Genomic DNA, 21,148 nt, shown 5'->3' on the forward strand with positions numbered 1-21,148 from the left:
TTTAAAACTGGGGTAGGGGGAGGGAGGGGAGCAGCAACATAATGATTTTATGTGATGACTGCAAAGATTCCTGGAAAGGAAACAATTTTCTCATGATTTCTTTTGTAGAGTTGAACAGTTTGATGTTCATTCTGGGGAAGAAGAAGAATCATTGAAAGGAAAATTAAAATTATTCTCAATATTTTCCATTCTGGAGAAAACTTTTTTGTAATGATAAAGTTGTGTTGATAGAGACAGTGGAAAAACAATGTTTAGACCATCTGATATTTGCTTTGAGGTGGATTTGTCTCATTGTTTTCCCTTGTAGACATTCTGTAGCCTGAACTCAATGATACATCACTATTATATAGAGACCTGATTAATCCAGATCATCCCAACATAAGGCATCATGCTCTCAATTTAAATTCCCTGTTAGGGTTTTATGGTTGTGTTGGGTTCCCAGGTGACACAGTGTAAAGAATCCACCTGCCAAAGCAGGAGGCACAAGAAATGCAGGTTCCACTCCTGGGTAGGGAAGATTCCCTGGAGAAGGAAATGGCAGCCCACTCCAGAATCCTTGGACAGAGGAACCTGACAGACCCCACTCCATAGGGTCACAAAGATTCAGACATAACTGAACAACATATAGCAAATGTGAGCACATATGTTATGTTATATATTGTATCATTTTATAGCTTATAATTTAATGTATATACTTCTTTACATATATGCAGCTGTGGACATATTGAAGATTACAAGTTGCAGTTTTCAACCCACGTAACTAATAAGAGAAATATTATTATCAGAATTTGTAGTCCACTCTCAGCCAGACGCTAATGGTGTTGGAATAAACAAGGAGGATACCTCCCATTTACAATCAAAGAAGCCTATAGAACCAGACATGGGTAATTCACAAGATCATCAAATTTTCATTTTTTTCTTTGATTCGCAGGTCTCTTTTGTAGTAGTAAAAATCCTGGTGAGTACTTCAGGAATGTAAACACAATATTCTTCTCCCTTTAAAGTTAAAATTATATCTAAATTGGATTTCCTATAACCACTGCTTATCCAGCTTAATGAATCTCTCCAGTAAAGAGGTCTATATTCTGGATGGCATTATTTAACTCTGTTATTCTCTAATACATAACACTTGGGACTCATTCTATTTTGTGGGTGAAGAGCTTAAGAAAAACATAATACAGTCTAAAATTCCTTTTGAATACTTAGGATGCTTGTTCTCAAATAAAGGTGTAACATTTTATTCCTCTTAAATTGATATGGGGAGGAGGGAGGTGGAAGGGGGGTTCAAGAAGGGGAACACATGTACACCCGGGGTGGATTCATGTCAGTGTATGGCAAAACCAACCAATATAATATTGTAAAGTAATTAGCCTCCAATAAAAAAATTTAAAAATTTGTTATCTTACAATAACCCTCATTTTTTTCCCCCAAGACCATAATTGACATCTTTGGGAATATCTTTGGGAAAGGAATTATCAAGTTTGTGTCTGGTGAGCAGGTGGAAGCCAGTTGGCTTTTGTGCCAGAGAACTAATGCAAGAAATTGGAGGTTCCTTTATTTTTCGGGCAAAATATTCCTATTGGATTGCTAGATAGTATTATAATGTTATGGTGCTACCCATTTAGAATGGTCCAGTGCCAGGCAATTATCTTGTAATTCTGAGATCATTAGGTAGATCTAAAGCAAAAGAGAAGTCTGTCTTAGTTGTAAGATCTGTGAAAATGAGACAGACTCCAAATATTCACCATCTGTTCTCTTTCTCTTCCAAGTCCTTTTCCTTAAAAGTTCAGTTACAAAAGTTAATTCCTACATAAGGTCCTCAAGTCATATTTAATTGAAGAAACTTATCTAGTTTTCTGTATAAGATGTGATTTTTAGACTTTGAGATGTCTGACCTGTTTCATTTGCCATCTCCAAAGTCCTGCATAGGTTGAATCCAGTTAACCAGGAAATCAACTGATTCATTACAAATAACCGGTGTTACAAAAGCTAGGTGGTTCTCAGAAAAAGAAAAAAAAAAAATGTGTGCACAAATCTAATAGTCAGTTTGTTGTGTGGTTTAGCCAGTTCACAAACCAATTGCAGTCAATACTGAAATCATGCCAAAGATTGTGTAAAGAGGTAAAAAGCATTATCGGGGGTAGAAACTTTGTGTGCTATGCTCAGTCACTTCAGTCATGTCCAACTCTTTGAAACCCTGTGGGCTGTAGCCCACCAGGCTCCTCTGCTTCATAACTAGGAAAATGAACAAAAGAATGTAGATAAAATATAGTAATTTTTTATTTTATTCAGTCAAACTTCAATGAAAGCCCATTGATGACAAATTGAAATTATAATTGGGAAATCATGGTTTAGACATACAAAACTGGAGTTGTGCAGCTGCTGAAGATCTGATCTCAGACACTTGTCTGCACCACTGAGAACTTGAACTTTCTTTTTTTTTTAATTTATTTATTTTAATTGGAGTCTAATTATTTTACATTATTCTATTGGTTTTGCCATACATTGACATGAATCTGCCCCGGGTGTACATGTGTTCCCCGTCTTGAACCCCCCTCTCTCCTCCCTCCCCATTCCATCCCTCTGGTTCATCCCAGTGCACCAGCCCCGAGCATCCTGTATCATGCATTGAACCTGGACTGGCAATTTGTTTCACATATGATGCCAGACCCAAGGATACCACTTGCTCTATTCAGAACACCTGCAATGTTATGGTCTCAAGTTTTCCCTTTAAAAATATCCAAAAATTTCTGACTCTAACCAATTACTGCTTAAACACCCTTACTTCTTGTCAGTTCCAATTAAAATTATTGATAAGCAAGTCATATAGCTAACTATAATCTTATATGAGTTTTACCTTTAAAAGTCTTCCTCATTTTGTAGTTCAGATAAACACAATTTGAGTGTTTCTTGAATTTGTGTCTCCAGGCTCAAGTTCTAAGAAACCACAAACAATGCTTTTTTTTTTTAATCAGGTCTCCATCTCTGTAATTTTGATTAATGTTGTCTATATTGCATGTAGTCGTTGACCCAATCCAAGTGTCTTGATTGGAATCTGTCCCCTTACAATGGTCATATACTTCTAAAGTAGTTTTCCAAATAATTCTCTCCTTCAAGGTTCTAGAAATGATTATCTTCCAGTTTTTCAAGAATGTTATAATGTCTTCTTTTTAAGTGGGAATATAGGGACTCCTTTGAATCAAAGGTCAAGGTGTTTATTTCTCTGCTACCTTTGGTATCTTTATGCCTCTGGAATAGGTCTTCAGATATTGTTATGCAATGTTTGTTTTAAAAACATTTGAGGAATGGCTTCTCATAATTACTGACAGCAGCCTTTAATACAGTGCTTATCACTTGTAATTTTGACAATGTATTCTTGAAATAATATGGTATCTAGAATTGGAGATGATATATTTAAACACATGTTTCTGCCTGCTACTATCTTATAAGTGGATAATTAATTCATGAAACCCAGAAGGAGTTGATTTCATTGTTATTAATCCAATGGTAATAATTTAAATGCATGAAAGTTTGAGAATTTTGCTACTTTCAGTTTCAGAATTGCATTTTTTCTTTCTGCTTTTCTCAAAAGTCCAAAGATTTGTAAATTTTTTGTTACAACATTCCAATAATGAGATCACCCTTGTCACTTGAGGGACAGAATGAGATTCCTCCTGTTGGTAAGACAAACCTGAGTCACTGATGTTTTTTAATGCATTGTTATGTTATTTCTAATTATTTTTAATGTAACATATTTTTATCAAGTAATTGTTACATTTTCAGGCATTGAAAGGATTCAATCTATTTTGAGAACATGAAGAAAATTACATACACATAAACAAAAGCCATTCAGGTATATGCAATCCATTTAAAGGTAATCAAAGGATGACTGCAGTTTGCAGTCTTGAACCTTGTTCTTTACAGTTTTACCAAAATTGTGTTTGTGAAAGATGAGACATGCACCATAGACACACTCAGAAAACTTAGTAAAGTTTTCCCCTGAGTGTTAATTGAATACAAAAGCTACCTTTTCTTGTTGGAAATTTCATATAAAGTTGCAGTGCTTCTATTTGTGGTTCCATTGTTCCTGAGTGGTCATTTTCACAGATTATTTTCATTCAATCTGCATTCGTTTTTTTCTCAGTAACTTTTTTTCTGACTGTGGCACCAACTGCTGGTATATTACAACAATCTTTTGAAGCTTTTAAAAAATTTACTCTTTAGGCATATAATTAGGATGTTAATGAGCACAACCTCTTTAGAAAAAAGAGCAGCCTGCCATTTTCTTTAGACTCCAGGTTACCCCTTCATGTCCATATCTTAATGAAACACTGTTCTGTTCTGTTCTGTTCTGTTCCGTCGCTCAGTCGTGTCCGACTCTTTGCGACCCCGTGGACTGTAGCCTACCAGGCTGTTCCGTCCATGGGATTCTCCAGGCAAGAATACTGGAGTGGGTTACCATTTCCTTCTCCAGGGGATCTTCCCGACCCAGGGATCGAACCTGGGTCTCCCGCATTGGAGGCAGACGCTTTAACCTCTGAGCCACCAGGGAAGCCCTAATGAAACACTAGGGAACACCAAAGTTCATGTATTGACTAGTCTGAGATGTGGTCAGGAACCCTCCTTATTTTTATAAGCAGTCAGACATTAAAGTCTACTCCGCAAAACTTATCCTATGTTATTGTTCATATTAGTCGCTTATCTCCAGCTAAATGGAAAACTCTTATGAAGATCTGTATTTCTGCCTTCTGGGTAGATGTTGGCACTGGCAGGAAGTCATATTCTAGGGGAGAAGTCAGGTCTATCAAAAGGTACACCCACAATGTTTCCTGTTTCAATATCAAGATACAACCAATCAGCCAAAAAGACTGTATATTCTAAAGGGATTTCTATCTATCTGATATAATAAATCTATGTGAACATAGTTAATGAGCAAGAGACTAGACAATTATGAATTTTTCCCTTTTTACATAATGAAATAACAGTAGCAGGATTTTAAACATTTCAATGATGAATGGAAATGTGTGAGGGAGAAAATAATGAATTTCATAGAAGGTAAACCTGTTAAGATATGTGTATTTTCAATGAGCAACTATTGCAAAACATGAGGGATGCTCAAGGTGAAAGAAGATGCTGAAATCAAATTGGCAGAAGTCTCTGGTTATTTATTTGCTCTGGTTATCACCTTTAGACAAAGCAGTCGATATGGCTTGTGATATGGCATCAGTAAGGAATTGTAATAAAAAAATTAAGTCATATAGTGTTATGAGCTTCCCTGGTGGCTCAGACAGTAAAGAATCTGCCTTCAAGGTAAGAGATCAAGGTTCAATCCCTGGGTCGGGAAGATTCCCTGGAGAAGGAAATGGCTCCCCACTCCACTATTCTTGCCTGGAGAATCCCATGGACAGAGAAGCCTAATAAGCTACAATCCATGGGGTTTCAAAGAGTCTGACACAACTGAATGAGTAACACTTTCACTTTTTTTTCACTTTCATATAGTGTTACAGTAATTTCAGAAAAAATGAGACCCACTGTTGATAAAAGTCAATAAAATCTAGTACTTCCTTTGCCTTTTTTTTTTTTTTTTAATCTGGGAAAGTTATAAATAACTTGTAGTCAGTCAGGGATAAGAGATCTATCTCTTTGAGATAAGCCATGAACCAAGTGATAAACTTTACTAAGAAAACATTTAAATTATCTTCAGAAATCACATAATTTTTCTAAACTGTAATAGTTAATAGCTTTATACAATCAATTTTAGAATTTTTTTTTATCTTTAAAACAACAAATGGCCATGTACATCTTGAATAAGAAAAATGTAATATTTCTTAAGGTATTGATTCAGGACTTGTGAAAGTATCAGAGTTCCTTAGTAAAGTACTAGGCATAATAATCAGATGTTTTGCTGTTTGATTTTTTTCTAGGACAAGGCAAACAGATATTGTCTATATTGATCTAATTCTAAAGGGACACCAAACAAAGCACCACAGAAATCTGTGACTGCAGAGTATGCTGAATCAGGAGTCACCAAAGGTAAAACAAAATCCCAGCTTCATAACATAATGAAATAAAATTACTATTATATTTATTTATGGCTCAGTTTTCAAATAAACCTATGTCCTCACTTAGTGTATTTTAACAGAAAGGATATGCTTACTAAAAGACATGTTGAGTCCTTAGGATTTTTATGATTGAGTTTAATCTAATCTTGTTAGTCTGGCTAGAGGTTTAGATGTTTCAATGAGAACACAAGTGGACTCAAATTTCAAAACCCAACCTATGAGAATAGATTTTATTTTCAAATTCCACAAGAAGTCAGCACCTTTATTAAAATCTTTAATTTGAGATTAGTTTAGGCAAAAAAATAAAATACTGATGAGCCATTGTTCAATATAACTATCACCTCATCATGAAAATAGATATCTTCAGAAATTTCAAGAATCCCATCAAGACAATACTTAAAGTATCAATTCCATTTGCCCAGTAAAAGTCTCAGTTAAGTTAATGGATGTGGGTTCATAAATGAGGAAGAATGTTTCTTATTTAAAGGTCTGAGGTAATAGATTTGGACTGGGACATAGGCAGTGTCTGAGGATTATGATTGCTAGAGAGACCCACTATCCTTAAAATCCCAACTGTTTTAAATTTTAAGCAAAATGGCAACATAAACTTAAAATTCATATGGAGATGGGAAGGACCTAGAATAGCCAAAACTCTATTAAAAAGAGCATATTTGGAGACCTCATGCTCCTTAGGTAGTACTGTCACCTTAAAGATATTAAGTCACCTCATGTGTGGACCTGGGCTCTCTTTTATTTATTTAGTAGTTTCTTTCAGTGATGTTTTATAGTTTCCAGAGTCTCAATTTTTTACGTTTTTTTTTGCTACATGTATCTCTAGTATTTTATACGTGTTACTATAAATAAAATTGTTTTCTTTATGAGGTTTTTAGATTTTTCATTATTAGTGGATAGGAATACAATGGATTTTAAATTAAATCTATATTTTATCACATTGCTAAACCCGTTACTTCTAATAAAATGACACATTAATTATGATTTCTATAAATAATATCATGCCATCTACAAATAGAGAGTTCTTTCCAACATGGACATGTTCTTCTGTCCTTGCTTGATTGCCTTAGCTAAAACCTCCAGTACTATTTTTGAATGTAAGTGTGAGATAAGATATCCTTGCCTGGTTCCTGACCTTGGGTGTTAAACATTCCATCTTTCTCCATAAGTATGAGGTATTTATAGCTTGTTTTAATAATTGGTCTTTATCAGATTGAGGTAATTCTTTTCAACACCTTAACTGCTTGTGTGTGTGGGTGAGAGAGAGAAAGAAGTGCTTTTTATTATAGAATACCTTGTTTTGTGTTCACTGTTTCAATGATGAAGGAACCCTGAGCTTATAAGCAAATCATGCCATAACTTATACCTTTTATGTAGAGAAGTTGGTTAAAACACAAAATCAGTATTTTGATAAATTAACTTTAAAACGTTCTTCATATCAAAGGCTTAAACTAGTTGCAATCATGTGCTCTCCTATTCCTCGGAACACAAGGGTGACTTTGGACTTGATGAGAAACACTGAAGACCAGCACACAGCAGCGCCAGCGCCCAGCTGTGTGGTCCAGAGAAAGACTTGCTGACTTTGTTTGAGGGGATATGTTGATTGTCAGCTGCACCCGAGTTTACCAGCAGCTACTAGGGTCGTTCTCGACCAGATTTCTTCTGTGAACTCAGGTCTTTGAACTTAACCCTTTGGGGAAATTTGTGCATTATGAGTCTTTGGTATCTTGAAAATTTCACAGGAGAGAGGAAGAAAGTTCCAGTTAACCCAGAAACCTGCCAATACAGGAGATGCTGATTTGAACCCTGGGTCAGGAAGATCCCCTTTAGAAGTAAATAGCAACCCACTCCAATTTGCTTGCCTGGGAAATCCCATGGACAGAGGAGCCTGGCAAACTCTGGTCCATGGCGTCACAAGAGTCAGACACAACTAAACTACTACAACCATGTCGAGAGTCAGAAGGACTATGTATAGACTTGTAGTTGCACTCTCAGACCCATGCAGATAGATATAAAAGGACATGATCTTTCTGTTCTTCACAAAGTACTCAGGGCTTTGACAAGAAACATCATAAGTTTACATAAATGCCCATTTTCATACCAATTTGTGAATTCAAAATTCCTCTTAAAAAGAAAACAAGACTCTTTTTAGCCATCAGTTTCAGATGGGAGTTCTGACACCCAGAGGAAATTGTAATGGTGTTCTCCCTAGGTTTTAAATTTCTCTTATCCATATATAGCACTTTCTCCATCATATACTAAATTCTGCCCATCCTCACATTAATTTACTATAAATACCAAAATGCCTATAAACTATGTTTGCACATGTTCTTACACATTATTTATTAAATTGAATCTTATGAAATTACTAATATTTGATCATTTTGTTTGTAAACAGTTTTTTCATGTGGTTGGACCTAATAAAAATGAACTTTAGCTGGATGGTTGTATCTACATATATATACTATGCAATTGCTTTCTGCTTTACTTTAGCAGGGAGAATGAAAATGCTTACTCTATTCACAAGTTCTTTTGCAGTCTTACAAAACTGTGCTTACTAGTAAGTTTCATGAAAATATTGAAAGTTTAGTAGTTTCCCCAATATAGTATTTCACCAAAACAAGTCTGCTCCAAGCTGGGCATATTGACTTTGAAGTATACTACCCAGCTACTTGGGCTTCCCTGGTGGCACAGGTAAAAATCCTGCCCACCAAGCAGGAGACACAGGTTTGATTCCTGGGCCGGGAAGATCCCCTGAAAGAGGAAATGGTCACCCACTCCAGTATTCTCACCTGGAGAATCCCAAGAACAGAGGAGCCCAGCAGGTTGTAGTCCTTTGGGTCACAAAAAGTCAGACAGGACACAGCAACTAAACAACAACAACAACCCATCTATTTAACTGGAATAACCTACCCTAAAAGATAGCTTTTGTATGCTTTAGGTCAGGTCTAGAATCCACAGGCCAAATATAAAAATACCAAAGCACTTTCAACTGGAAGTTCTATGAATACATCTATGTCCTCAAAAACATTTAGTATTATAGAGGGCTGAGACCAGACTCTGAGACTGCATGCTAAGTATCAGTTAAAGAGGTATGCTTCAGTCCTTACCTTTAAGAAAATTAACATCTTTCAAGAGATATGAAAATATAAATAATGAGAAGAGAGTCTGACTATTGTAAGTTTCAAACTTGGACAATAAAACATAAAAAGAAGAAAGCACTTGAGAAATCTTAAAATGACTTCACACATTGAGGACAAAAAGCCAAGTACAAATGTGTACCGAGCCTAGATTCAGTCCCTGCATTAACCAAAGTTTCTGGATTCAAGAAGTTCTTTAATCACCCCAGAAGCAATGATTAGAGATCCTGTAGGTCAGTTAAATCCACAGCCACTTTCAAGAAAAAGGTGCCATGTTTAATGCAGGTGCTCTTGGCATTCTCCAGAGTGGAATGAGTCGGAAAGCAAAGACATCCAGAGGCTATGATCATCTCCCCATTGAGTTTCTTAAAGCTGCTGCTACTGGGATCAGCTTTGGAGGTCTCCATAATGCAGTTTTTTGACACTCTGGTCGAAAGGCAACAGGGTCACCCTCTGCCTGAAAGGCCATTGCAAGAGTGCGTCAGACGCCCCTCGCATCACCACAAAGTACATGGACAGGTGCATGCCCTTCCCAGACCTGACCCCGTTCAGGCAGGCTTTAGCACGGAGGCAGTAGCCATAATGGCTGGTGTAGAAGGGTTGGCTGAAGATGGATACTGTGTGTCCACATAGTGCCTCCTTCTTCAGCTTGTAGTCTGTCACCTTTCAGATGAGTTTTCCATTATAGCAGTCACTCTCTAGCAGTTTAAATCACTCTCTGTTTTAATTCAGCTGTGATTTATGAATATTAATATGGGCATCATGTTTGTTAGTCTCTTCTTCCAAAACAATGATCTTTGATCATCGGTTTCTACCAGGGTGATTTTCTGTTTCACGGTATAAATTGTTTTCACCAAATTTACATTGTTGCTGGTTCTGTTCAGTTCAGTTCATTTCAGTCCCTCAGTCCTTTCCGACTCTTTGCGACCCCATGAACTGCAGCATGGCAGGCCTCCCTGTCCATCACCAACTCCTGGAGTTCACCCAAACCCATGTCCATTGAGTCGGTGATGCCATCCAACCATCTCATCCTCTGTCGTCCCCTTCTCATCCCGCCCTCCATCTTTCCCAGCATCAAGGTCTTTTCCAATGAGTCAGCTTTTCTCATCAAGTGGTCAAAGTATTGGAGTTTCGGCTTCAACATCAGTCCTTCCAATGAACAGCCAGGACTGATCTCCTTTAAGATGGACTGATTGGATCTCCATGCAGTCCAAGGGATACTCAAGATTCTTCTCCAATACCGCAGTTCAAAAGCATCAATTCTTTAGCTCTCAGCTTTCTTTATAGTCCAAATCACACATCCATTCATGACCACTAGAAAAATCATAGCCTTGACGAGATGGACCTTTGTTGACAAAGTAATGTCTCTGCATATTAATATGGTATCTAGATTGGCCATAACTTTCCTTCTAAGGAGTAAGAGTCTTTTAATTTCACGACTGCAGACACCATCTGCAGTGATTTTGGAGCCCAGAAAAATAAAGAATAGACAATAGAATGGGAGAGACTAGAGATCTCTTCAAGAAAATTAGAGATACCAAGGGAATATTTCATGCAAAGATGAACTAAATAAAGGACAGAAATCGTATGGACCTAACAGAAGCAGAAGATATTAAGAAGAGGTGGCAAGAATACACAGAAGAATTGTACAAAAAATATCTTCATGACCCAGATAATCACGAAGGTGTTTATCACACTCACCTAGAGCCAGGCATCCTTGAATGTGAAGTCAGGTGGGCCATAGGAAGCATCACTGTGAACAAAGCTAGTGGAGGTGATGGAATTCCATTGGAGCTATTTCAAATTTTAAAAGATGATGCTATAAAAGTGTTGTATTGTACTCAATATGTCAGCAAATTTGGAAAACTCAGTAATGTCCACAGAACTGGAAAAGGTCAGTTTTCATACCAGTCCCAAAGAAAGGCAATGCCAAACAGTGCTCAAACTACCACACAATTACACTCATCTTATTGTCACCCTGTTTATTTAACTGATATGCAGAGTAAATCATGCGAAATGCTGGGCTGGAGGAAGAACAGGCTGGAATCAAGATTGCCGGGAGAAATATCAATCACCTCAGATATGCAGATGACACCACCCTTATGGCAGAAAGTGAAGAAGAACTGAAGGGCCTCTTGATGAAGGTGAAAGAGGAGATTGAAAAAGTTGGCTTAAGCTCAACATTCAGAAAATTAAGATCATGGCATCCGGTCCCATTACTTCGTGGCAAATAGATGGGCAAACAGTGGAAACAGTGGCTGACTTTATTTTCTGGGCTCTAAAATCACTGAGGATGGTGATTGCAGCCATGAAATTAAAAGACTTTTACTCCTTGAAGGGAAAGTTATGACCAACCTAGACAGCATATTGATAAGCAGAGACATTACTTTTCCAACAAAGGTCTGTCTAGTCAAGGCTATGGTTTTTCCAGTGGTCATGTATGGATTTGAGAGTTAGACTATACAGAAAGCTGGGCACCGAAGAATTGATGATTTTGAGCTATGGTGTTGGAAAAGACTCTTGAGAGTCCCTTGGACTGCAAGGAGATCCAACCAGTCCATCCTAAAGGAAATCAGCCCTGAATATGCGTTGGAAGGACTGATGCTGAAGCTGAAACTCCAAAACATTGGCCACCTGATTCAAAGAACTGACTCATTAAAAAGACCCTGATGCTGGGAAAGATGGAGGGCAGGAGGAGAAGGGAACTACAGAGGAAGAGAAGGTTGGATGGCATCACCAATTCAATGGACATGGGTTTGGGTGAACTCCAGGAGTTGGTAATGGACAGGGAACCCTGGAGTGCTGTGGTTCATGGAATCACAAGGAGTCGGACACAACTGAGTAATTGAACTGAATTGAACACAAGCTAGTAAAGTAAAGCTCAAAATTCTTCAAGTCAGGCTTCAGCAATATGTGAACCGTGAACTTCCAGATGTTCAAGCAGGTTTTAGAAAAGGCAGAGGAACCAGAGATCAAATTGCCAACATCTGCTGCATCATGGAAAAAGGAAGAGAGTTCCAGAAAAACATCTATTTCTGCTTCATTGACTATGCCAAAGCCTTTGACTGTGTGGATCACAATAAACTGTGGAAAATTGTGAAGGGGACAGGAATACCAGACCACCTGACCTGCCTCTTGAGAAAACTGTATGCTGGTCAGGAAGCAACAGTTTGAACTGGACATGGAACAACAGACTGGTTCCAAATAGGAAAAGGAGTACATCAAGGTTGTATATTGTCACCCTGCTTATTTAACTTCTATGCAGAGTACATCATGAGAAACGCTGGGCTGGAAGAAGCACAAGCTGGAATCAAGATTGCTGGGAGAAATATCAATAACCTCAGACATGCAGATGACACCACCCTTATGACAGAAAGTGAAGAAGAACTAAAGAGCCTCTTGATGAAAGTGAAAGAGGTGAGTGAAAAAATTGGCTTAAAGCTCAACATTCAGAAAACTAAGATCATGTTGCTGGTTAGCCATTTGTAATAACTGACGCACCTGAACCTCTAGCGAGCGAAAGTGTGACTTGTCAATGTGACTGGCAAGAACATGAATATTTGAGAGAAAGCTTTCATTTTTGCCAAACCACTGTATAAACTGCTTAAACTCATTTTCGAATTTCTTTCCAGTTTCTGCTAGCTGCTTTATTTTACTTTCTCTTTGTTCTAGGCTCTTACAGAAGTCAGAAATCTTTTCCTTTAGTAGGAAATTCTTTTCTAAATAAAACCAGAAGCTTGTGGTCCCGTAAGGCTGAATGCCCAGGGTCCTGCAGGTTCCTGCGTTTATCCTTTAGAGTACAGACACAGCCCTTAAAAGGCCAGTCTTGTTCAGCTTCAGGACACATGGCCAGGGGTTCATCCACCTCAGTTCTTGGAATAATCTGCAAACACTTGTTGGGACAAGATAATGGGTACTCCCAACTGCCAGGAGCCAGAGAGGGAAATCCTACCCGTGGCAAAGGTCAATTGGGGAAAAGGCCTGACGGGCAAAGGCTAATCAGGACTCGAGGAATCCCCTGGACTTACCCGAGCATCCACCCCAAAGAAAACCGGAGTCTGACTGCCTTACTATCTTACGCCTCTTACCAAGTCCTCTAATACTTACGGGGACTTCCCCCCAACCACCTTTCTCTGAAAACATTAATTCAGAGCTGTAGTTTAGAAGTTCTCCTTGGCTTAATAGGAGTGTTCCAATCCAAGCCCCTCTGATAGCTCTCTAACTTGCCTGACAAGTTTGTCCGGGCTCTTACAACTACGAGTGTGACTGTTTACAGCCTCCCAGCCATGCAAGGACAGAAAGCCTAATATTCTAAAATACAGGAATTTGTTGAAGAAGTTAAAATCATTAGAATAGTACTAAAAAAGATTTCATTGTTGAATCAATGCTTGCTGCAAAGTTTATCTATTGTATCCTTGGAAATATATTAATCACATATAGAGAAAATAAGTAGTAGCCTTTGATTTAACCACATCAGATCTTAAGTTAATAAATTCCTTTCTTGTAGCTCACTACACCCTTGTCTTATAGGAATGTAACTTTGTCATGTGTCTTTGGAGAATAGCACCTGACTTTAGGAAAATCACCTTAAAAGAATATAAGCCTTTTTCTAGCTAACTAACCTTTGTTAGGAGAGAGGGCCATAAACTGTTAGCAGGCCTCCTGGCCAGAAGATGATGTAAACCACCTAAAACTTTTGTATATCACGAGACTAACAAAAATAAGCCCTTATCCTGATAAGGGTCAAGACTGCTGACCCCGCATGATTTTGGCGTGACTCTATACCTCCCTTTCTCTATTTTTTATGTTCACAACTTAGGGTATAAAAGCAGCACTGGAAAATAAAGTTTTGGTCCTTGCTCACTGAAGTTTGGTCTCCCCGTGTCATTCTTTCTCTTTTTCCGTCCTTTTCTCTATTCTCCTTTTTCTGGTTGAGATCCTTGGAGCGCTGGGCCCTCTGCGTTTACTTATCTGCCTGGGCTTCTAAGACCCACTCGAGGGAGTGCCCTGGTGGGGTGCCTCCAGTGATTCTAGAGGGCGCCTGCGGCCTATGTAAACAGAGCAAACCCCGTGCTGGGGTTTTATTGGTTTCCTGCGTAAACCAAGGTATCATCAGCCCCTGTCTCTCTCTCTCTCTCTCTCAATCTCTTTGACGCCAATGCCGTTCATCCCGAGGATACCCTGGGCCATATCGAGGCAGGTCCCCGATACTGAACACAAGTTTTCCTCGTTATTCTGTAGACTGATGACTACCACATCCTTTTTGCAATAAAAGCATTTTCCCTCTGGAAACTGGCAGTATACACTCAAATGCTCCTTCAGATCTTTGCTGAGGATTGGCTGTGGGCAGTTTTCATTCGAGCACTGCACAGGGTCGAACAGGCAGGGCTGAAAGGGGGGTCCTGGTTAACGTCCAGAATAATCTTGGCATTACCTCCGCAAGCCTTTTTTTGCAAAATACATACAAACTGATGACTTCTCTTGTGCAGTAATTGTCTTTGAACACCTCCTGAGATTTGATCACCCCCTTATCTACAGGGCAGAGGGGGACTGCGCTCAGTTCCCTGGAGACAGGATGCAGTGTTGGAGGAAGCGTGCCCACAGCCCATCCAGGGCGGGGTGGGGAAGCACCCAGCTGCACAAGGCACGTTTGTAGCGCTCTTGTAACTGCTCCACAAACTGGTGCTCTGCGTCGGGCTCGAAGTCCAAGGAAATGGACTTGCCAGAATTCTGGCTGGTGAAACCACAGGGTACACCTCCTTGGTTCTCAGAATAGGCCATCCTGGGGCTGGTGCACGGGGTGTCGGGTGTCTGGCTGCTGCTGCGGGGGCGGAAAAAGGGCTCGGCTCTCAGCCCCGGGCCAGGGGGAAAAGGCCCCGCCCCCAGAGGGCTGTTTTTTGTTTCTTTAAATTATGAAAAGCTGTTGGATTCTTTTTTCTTTTTTTCTTTCTGTGTCTGTTGAGGTGATCATGTGTTACTTTTGGCCTTTATTCTATAAATACAAGATATTATATCATTTGATTTTGGATGTTAAGTGAATCTTGGAAGCCTGGAGTGATTGCACTTGGCTATGATATGTATTCCATTTTTAATTATTGCTAGATTCATTTTTACAGCAATATGTTGATAACATTTATCCACAAATTTATAAGGGGTATTGTTTTGCAGTTTTCTTGTGTCTGTCTAGTTTCATTATCAGCACAGAAGTGATCTCACAGAATGAGTAGAGAAGTGTTTCCTTTTCTTCTACATTTTGAAAGAAATTGTGAATGTTTTCCTATTGATTCTTCAAATGCTTCATCAATACCACCATTGAAATTATTTGGGAGAATGGCATTGAAACATGTATATTATCATTTGTGAAATGAATCGCCAGTCAAGGTTCAATGCAATACAGAATGTTCCTATTGGTATGAACTAGAGGGATGGCATGGGGAGGGAGGTGGCAGGGAGGGTTCAAGATGGGGAACACAAGTACACCCGGGGCAGATTCATTTCAATGTATGGCGAAACCAATACAATAACGTAAAGTGAAAAAAGAAAAGGAAATTATTTAGTCCAGAATGTGTCTTTATTGTAACTTTTAAGTTATTAATTCAATCAATTTACATGTTACAATTCTATTCAGATTACCTATGTCCTCTTCAATTTGATTTTTATCTTCCTAGGAATTTTTTCATTGCATCCAGTTTATATAATTTGTTAACACTTAGTTGTTAATAACATTATTTTATTTATTTAATTTTTTAAAAATTTATTTATTTATTTTAATTGGAGGCAAATTACTTTACAATATTGTATTGGTTTGCCATACATTGACATGAATCTGCCCCAGGTGTACATGTGTTCCCCATCTTGAACCCTCCTCCCACCTCCGTCCCCATTCCATCCCTCTGGTTCATCCCAGTGCACCAGCCCCGAGCATCCTGTATCATGCATTGAACCTGGACTGGCAATTCATGTCACATATGATAATATACAGGTTTCAATGCCATTCTCCCAAATCATTCCACCCTTGCCTTCTCCCACAGAGTCCAAAAGACTGTTCTATACATCTGTGTCTATTTTGCTGTCTCATATACAGGCTTATTGTTGCAATCTTTCTAAATTATATGCGTTAATATACTATATTGTTGTTCTTCTTTCTGGCTTACTTCACTCTATATAATAGGCTCCAGTTTCATCCACCTCATTAGAACTGATTCAAAGGTATTCTTTTTAATTGCTGAGTAATACTCCATTGTGTATGTGTACCTCAGCTTTCTTATCCATTCATCTGCAGATGGACATCTAGGTTGCTTTCATGTCCTGGCTATTATAAACAATGCTGGGATGAACATTGGAGTACATGGGTCTCTTTCAATTCTGGTTTCTTCAGTGTGTATGCCCAGAAGTGGGATTGCTGGGTCGTATGGCAGTTCTAATTCCAGTTTTTTAAGGAATCTCCACACTGTTCTCCATAATAGCTGTACTAGTTTGCATTCCCACCAACAGTGTCAGAGGGTTCACTTTTCTCCACACCCTCTCCAGCATTTATTGCTTATAGACTTTTGGATAGCAGCCATTATGACTGGAGTGAAATGGTACCTCATTGTGGTTTTGATTTGTACTTCTCTCATTATGAGTGATGTTGAGCATCTTTTAATGTGTTTGTTAGCCATCTGAATGTATTCTTTGGAGAAATGTCTGTTTATTTCTTTTGGCCATTTTTTGATTGGGTGGTTTATTTTCCTGGAATTGAGCTGCACGAGTTGCTTGTATATTTTTGAGATTAATTCTTTGTCAGTTGCTTCTTATGCTATTATTTTCTCCCATTCTGAAGGCTGTCTTTTCACCTTGCTTATAATGTCCTTTGCTGTGCAGAAGTTTTTAATTTTAATTAGGTCCCATTTGTTTATTTTTGCTTTTATTTCCAATATACTGGGAGGTGGGTCATGGAGGATCCTGCTGTGATTTATGTCGGAGAGTTTTTTGCCTATGTTCTCCTCTAGGAGTCTTATAGTTTCTGGTCTTACATTTAGATCTTTAATCCATTTTGAGTTTATCTTTGTGTTTGGTGTTAGGGAGTGTTCTAGTTTCATTCTTTTACAAGTGGTTGACCACTTTTCCCAGCACTATTTGTTAAAGAGATTGTCTTTTCTCCTTTGAATATTCTTGCCTCCCTTTTCAAAGATAAGGTGTTCATAGGTGCATGGATTTATCTCTGGGCTTTCTATTTTGTTCCATTGATCTATATTTCTGTCTTTAAACCAGTGCCATACTGTCTTTGTGATCCACACAGTCAAAGGCTTTGGCATGGTCAATGAAGCAGAAATAGATATTTTTCTGGAACTTTCTTGCTTTCTCCATGATCCACCAGAGATTGACAATTTGATCTCTGGTGCCTCTGCCTTTCCTAAACCCTGCTTGAACATCTGGGAGTTCACGGTTCACATATTTCTGAAGCCTGGCTTGGAGAATTTTGAGCATGACTTTACTAGTGTGTGAGATGAGTGCAATTGTGTGGTAGTATGAGAATTCTTTGGCATTCCGTTTCTTTGGGATTGGAATGAAGACTGACCTTTTCCTGCGGCCACTGCTGAGTTTTCCAAATTTGTTGGCATATTGAGTGCAACACTTTCACAGCATCATCTTTCAAGATTTGAAATAGCTCAACTGGAATTCCATCACCTCCACTAGCTTTGTTTGTAGTGATGCTTTCTAAGGCCCACTTGACTTCACATTCCAATATGTCTGGCTCTAGGTCAGTGATCACGTTATCGTGACTATCTTGGTCATGAAGATCTTTTTTGTACAGTTCTTCTGTGTATTCTTGCCACCTCTTCTTAATATCTTCTGTTTCTGTTAGGTCAATACCATTTCTGTCCTTTATCGAGCCCATCTTTGCATGAAATGTTCCCTTGGTATCTCTAATTTTCTTGAAGAGATCTCTTGTTTTTCCTATTCTGTTGTTTTCCTCTATTTCTTTGCATTGATCACTGAGGAAGGCTTTCTTATCTCTCCTTGCTATTCTTTGGAACTCTGCATTCAGATGCTTATATCTTTCCTTTTCTCCTTTGCTTTTCGCCTCTCTTCTTTTCACAGCTATTTGTAAGGCCTCCTCAGACAGCCATTTTGCTTTTTTGCATTTCTTTTCCATGGGGATGGTATTGGTCCCTGTCTCCTGTACTATGTCATGAACCTCCGTCCAGAGGTCATCAAGCACTCTATCTATCAGATCTAGTCCCTTAAATCTAATTCTGACTTCCACTGAATAATCATAAGGGATTTGATTTAGGTCATATCTGAATGGTTTAGTGGTTTTCCCTACTTTCTTCAATTTAAGTCTGAATTTGGCAATAAGCAGTTCATGATCTGAGCCACAATCAGCTCCTGGTCTTGTTTTTGCTAACTATATAGAGCTTCTCCATCTTTGGCTGCAAAGAATATAATCAATCTGATTTTGGTGTTGACCATCTTGTGATGTCCATGTGTAGAGTCTTCTCTTGTGTTGTTGGAAGAGGGTGTTTGCTATGACCAGTGTGTTCTCTTAACAAAACTCTATTAGCCTTTGCCCTGCTTCATTACGTGCTCCGAGGCCAAATTTGCCTGACTGTGTGGATCACAATAAACTGTGGAAAATTCTGAAAGAGATGGGAATCCCAGACCACCTGACCTGCCTCTTGAGAAACCTGTTTGCAGGTCAGGAAGCAATAGTCAGAACTGTACATGGAACAACAGACTGGTTCCAAATAGGAAAAGGAGTACGTCAAGGCTGTATATTGTCACCTTGCTTATTTAACTTATATGCAGAGTACATCATGAGGATTGCTGGGCTGGAAGAAGCACTAGCTGGAATCAAGATTGCTGGGAGAAATATCAATAATCTCAGATATGCAGATGACACTACCCTTATGACAGAAAGTAAAGGGGAACTCAAAAGACTCTTGATGAAAGTGAAAGAGGAGAGTGAAAATGTTGGCTTGAAGCTCAACATTCAGAAAACAAAGTTCATGGCATCTGGTCCCATCACTTCGTGGGAAATAGATGGAAAAACAGTGGAAACAGTGTCAGACTTTATTTTTTGGGGCTCCACTCACTGCACATGCTGATTGTAGCCATAAAATTAAAAGACGCTTATTCCTTTTTAAGGAAAGTTATGACCAACCTTGATAGTATATTAAAAAGCAGAGACATTACTTTGCCAACCAAGGTCCGTCTAGCCAAGGCTAAGTTTTTTCCCGTGGTCATGTATGGATGTGAGAGTTGGGCTGTGAAGAAGGCTGATCGCCGAAGAATTGATGCTTTTGAACTGTGGTGCTGGAGAAGACTCTTGAGAGTCCCTTGTACTGCAAGGAGATCCAACCAGTCCATTCTAAAGGAGATCAGTCCTGGGTGTTCATTGGAAGGACTGATGCTAAAGCTGAAACTGCAATACTTTGGCCACCTCATGCGACAAGTTGACTCACTGGAAAAGACTCTGATGGTAGGAAAGGTTGGGGGCGGGAGGTGAAGGGGACGACAGAGAATGAGATGGCTGAATGGCATCACCGACTCTATGGACATGAGTTTGAGTGAACTCCGGGAGTTGGTGATGGACAGGGAGGCTTAGCGTGCTGTGATTCATGGGGTCACGGAGAGTCAGACACGACTGAGCGACTGAACTGAACTAAACTGATACTGTCTTTATGTATGTGGCTTTGTAGTAGATCCTCTATTTTCTCATTATTAGTGTATAGGAATACAAGGGATTTCTTTGTGTTGATTTTATATCCTGCAACTTTACTACATTCATTGATTAACTGTAGTAGTTTTCTTCTAGAGTCTTTAGGGTTCTCTGTGTAGAGGATCATGTCATCTGAAAACAGTGAGAGTTTTACTTCTGCTTTTCCAATTTGGATTCCTTTTATGTCTTTTTCTGCTCTGATTGCTGCGGCAAAAACTTCCAAAACTATGCTAAATAGTAGTGGTAAGAGTGGGCACCTTTGTCTTTTTCCTGACTTTAGGGAAACGCTATCAGTTTCTCTGTATTGAGGATAATGTTTGCTGTGGGTTTGTCACATAGCTTTTATTATGTTGAGAAATGTTCCTTCTATTCCCGCCTTCCTGAGGGTTTTGATCATAAATGGATGTTGAATTTTGTCAAAGATTTCTCTGCATCTATTGAGATAATCGTATGGTTTTTATTTTTCATTTTGTTAATGTGGTGTATTACATTGATTGATTTGCGGATATTGAAGAATCCTTGCATCCCTGGGATAAAGCCCACTTGGTCATGATGTATGCTCTTTTTAATGTGTTGTTGGATTCTGATTGCTAGAATTTTGTTTAGGATTTTTGCATCTATGTTCATCAGTGATATTGGCCTTTAGTTCTCTTTTTTTGTCGCATCTTTGTCAGGTTTTGGGATTAGGATGATGGTGGAGTTTGAGTGAACTCCGGGAGTTGGTGATGGACAGGGAGGCCTGGTGTGCTGTGATTCATGGGGTTGCAAAGAGTCGGACACGACTGAGTGACTGAACTGAACTGAACTGGCCTCATAGAATGAGTTTATAAGTTTACCTTCCTCTGCAATTTTCTGGAAGAGTTTGAGTAGGATAGGTGTTAGCTCTTCTCTAAATTTTTGGTAGAATTCAGCCGTGAAGCCATCTGTATCTGGGCTTTTGTTTGCTGGAAGATTTCTCATTACAGTTTCAATTTCTCTGCTTGTGATGGGTCTGTTAAGATTTTCTATTTCTTCCTGGTTCAGTTTTGGAAAGTTGTACTTTTCTAAGAATTTGTCCATTTCTTCTAGGTTGTCTATTTTATTGGCATATAATTGCTGATAGTAGTCTCTTATGATCCTTTGTATTTCTGTGTTGTCTGTTGGGATCTCTCCATTTTTATTTCTAATTTTATTGATTCAGTTTTTCTCCCTTTGTTTCTTGATGAGTCTGGCTAGTGGTTTCTCAATTG

At 38.8% G+C, this 21,148-nt stretch overlaps 1 pseudogene; it reads right to left on the minus strand.

Annotated features, from left to right (window-relative positions):
- Nucleotides 1-9,432: 9,432 nt before the first annotated feature.
- On the minus strand, nt 9,433-14,995 carry LOC129556605 (TNF receptor-associated factor 5-like; annotated as a pseudogene).
- Nucleotides 14,996-21,148: the final 6,153 nt, after the last annotated feature.

This window comes from Moschus berezovskii, chromosome 13 (assembly GCF_049115385.1).
Source record: "Moschus berezovskii isolate FMDL1 chromosome 13, NW_MosBer_1.0, whole genome shotgun sequence".
Taxonomy (NCBI): domain Eukaryota; kingdom Metazoa; phylum Chordata; class Mammalia; order Artiodactyla; family Moschidae; genus Moschus; species Moschus berezovskii.